Genomic DNA, 3,663 nt, shown 5'->3' on the forward strand with positions numbered 1-3,663 from the left:
CAGGTAACTGTGGATTAGTTTGGTACAAATATACCCATTCCAGCTTTGAAATCTTCCACGTATTGAATATTAGGTTCGATTGGGGTATTTAAGATACTAGTTTATTATTATCTATACAGTAAAAACTATTACTGTTTTGAGTTATTTATTGTCAAACTACGAAGTGTTAATGTATTTTTATTGATGCTGATACACTATTTGTTTATCCCTAGCGTTTTATAATTTATGTTTATTAAATTTTTCTTAAATATATATTTGCTATTCTTTTTCTTGTTCTCTTGGGACAAAGAAGTTAGAAAATGCTACTAGTCCTATAAAATGACCTTTGCGCTGTTTCCGGAGTGATAAGATATTCTAGATGTATAGGATTGGGAGTGAATCCACGACGAAGGGCAATAGTCTGTCATGTCCCTTCGGAGGAAGGGGAAGCCAGTTGTAAACCAGTCAAAGTAGTCAGTGATGGCATGTGTAGTCTAACAAGAACCTTTGACTCTTAGGAAACCACACCAACTCTAACAGTCATCTCTCGCAGTATACTCGACCTATAAAACTACCCTTACACCCCAGAATATAGAAATTTGCGTTTATTTATGTGCCCCTCTTGTACATACATAAGGTTGCCCAGATTTAAGTGACACATCTGTTTTCGGTGTGCCGAGTGTGAGTTCAACCAGAAGGAATGAATTAGCTATAGAAGTGAACCCTCCTGGGTATGCCCATTTCCTATCGTTACTGTATCGTTTTTGTTTGTTTTTTTTTTAACGTAGGGGGAATGCATTTGCGCACGGAGTGTGGGACTCCCTTGCGGACTACCCACTAAACCCCCTACGGGCCACGGAGGGCCCAGGCCGGAACCCTTTCGGATGACATCTTGCCTGGTCCGTGTGTCCTATGTCCCAACCAGGACAAAGCAACTTGTTTCGGAAGCTAGGGGTCAGCCAGGCATCCGTCTTCACGCTTCTGATGAAGGATCGCATGTACATGAGTGGTGACTGCATTCCAGGCGTCCTCACATTGCAGCATCATCTCCACAATGGTCTCTGCCGAAACTATGGTGGCGAGCGTTCGCCTGGCCTCGGTGAAGCGCCCGCAAGCGAAGAAGGTATGATGGACATCATCATCTTCCTCCGGGCATTAAGCACACCGAGCCGACCTGACTTTTCCCATCCTGTAGAGGTACTTCCTAAAGTAACCGTGCCCCGTAGAAATCTATCTCCCCGTGGCCACGATTTATCCAGGATTGAAGCTCTATCCTTGATGAGACGGAAGGTCCAGCGACCGTCCGATCCTTCCGTCCACCTCCGCTGCCAAACCTGCAGAGTCTCCACCCTGGCAGCAGCCAAGGCATCCTCTCTACACCGTTCGGCAGCCTCCCGGAAGATGGTCTGTCTCTCGATGGCCAGCAGATCAATAGGAATCACCCCAGCCACGACCGCCACGGCCGAACCGGAAACGGTGCGATAGGCGCAGGCAACCCTAAGTGCCGCTCTTCTCTGTACCGATAACAGCTTTTGACTGTATACGTATTATTCTTGTTATGAACCCAACTAGTCTTTCTTAAAACCGTTCTTCTATCCGTTTGCGTGATAACTCTTGATACAAAGTTTTTAGAGACTTGAAAACTTGATATACCTGTACGTTTCACTTGGTCCAAGGAAGTATGAAGTATTCTCTTAAATTCGTGGTTAAGAGGTAAAAGAAAAAAAAGGTAAAAAGAAAAATTCAGACAATTTTAATTTGACACGATCGCATCGAGAAGACCTCAGAATGAACAAATTAGTAAGCACATGTAGTATAGAGTAATGCTAGTTATATGTTTTTTCAATAAGCTATCAACACATGCGGCAAATTTCTTTTCTTGGATTGATTGATTTTTAATCCCGATGTTCTACCGGGTCCTACAATACTCTGCTACAACAGTATTATTCATAATTTAATGAAATTAAAGTTATTCTATTACGTTATCCTTAGTTATTTAGTTATTTACCATTCAAGAACTTTGTATATGTAATATTAGGTTACGAGACCTGAGTGTAAAATATTGTGTTATTGTTGGGAATAACCCACATAAGAAGCATTATTGTATTGAAAAGCACGATACTGTCTTAGCTGGCTTCAACAGGTCTCAAAAGAAAATGCAATAAGACAGCCATGTGTAGAGACGTTTCTGTCTGTAATTTTCGTAACAACCTGATCAGTAAACAATTTAGTGTAACGCCTTCATGATGCAGACAGTTATTTGCAGCTCATTAGTGTATAAGACTGTCAGCTTTTCAGGCATAACGATATTAGATATATCTTATATTTAATAACAACCATTTATTTATGTTTTCATTTGTTAGTCATAATAAAAATTAAACTGTGTCGGATTTAAATCTGACAAAACAGGAAGAAAGTAAAATGAAAATATTTAATAAGCAAATATACGAAACGTTTTTATATTACAGTATAGTGAAATTTTAAACCATACCATTATGAGAAAACATTAATATTATTATTTATGAATGGATTTCTTTTCGTAATACTTCCGTTACATTGTTTCAATATATAATAATGTAATCCATTTTCTTTTTTTTAGATATTATTTTTTACTATATAATACTTAAATTGTCTTTTTAAAAGGTTTAAATGTCCATGTCCATAATAAATATACATTAAAGATACAAGCAAATTATTGGGTAAAGTGATGCATTTGTACAAATAAACTATATAAGTATATTGAAATAAAAAAATAAATGTATTGCCTGAAATTATTTTTTTGAATTGTACACATTGGTAATCTTAATACATTTTTGCTTTCATTGCTTGATTACTGTTATAAGGGAAATAACCGCATACCTGTATTGTATTAAGCAAGAGAAAGAAAATAGACTTGTTTTGCTCAATTTAATTTAATTTTTTATACGTCTTAATATTAATAATTCAGAACATAAAATAAGTTTCTCAAAAAAAGAATGAATGGAAATAAAGGGAAAAAAGGTGAGCCACAACCATTATCCCTAAGACCTTCACAGAAGCACAGATGTAAGGCTGCGGCGAGAGGTAACGGGTTCCGGAGAGTCTATATAAATTTGCAACAGATTTTTGGGTTATTCTTCCTTGAAACCGTCAGGTGCAACTGATTAAAATGCTACAGTCTTGGAAATACTCCATTGGAAAAAAATATTATTGTATGAGCGTGTTACCCACAATATACTCATCGTTCAGCCACAACCCGTGGGATAGGTGGTTACGCTGTACCCGACTCAGCAAACGTTTTTAAGCTCTTGTGGTCATCCTGATGGAACTGCCTCGGAAAATCCTACCGATGACTCTCTAAGCAGCCTAAATGTGGGAATCAACCGAACGAAGCATTCGGATACGAACGATTCTACGAGGAGTGATCATGTCTTCTTCATAATTACATTTATTCACAATTTAACTATGCATTACTCGCTTCAGCTAAACATGTCTATTATAAATATATATATAATTTGTGTATGTGTCCCCTTACAAAAAATGAAAACTTACAAAGTTTGAAGGAAATTAAGACATTTAAAAAATGGAGCAAAATTCTATATGAAAGATCATAAATGCTAGATACTTTACTGTTGATAAGAAAGTTTCTAATAATTTAATTATGAAATTATTTGTCTTTAAAATTTAAAATAATCTATATGCACC

This window comes from Homalodisca vitripennis, chromosome 5 (genome assembly GCF_021130785.1).
Source record: "Homalodisca vitripennis isolate AUS2020 chromosome 5, UT_GWSS_2.1, whole genome shotgun sequence".
NCBI classification, from domain to species: Eukaryota; Metazoa; Arthropoda; class Insecta; order Hemiptera; family Cicadellidae; genus Homalodisca; species Homalodisca vitripennis.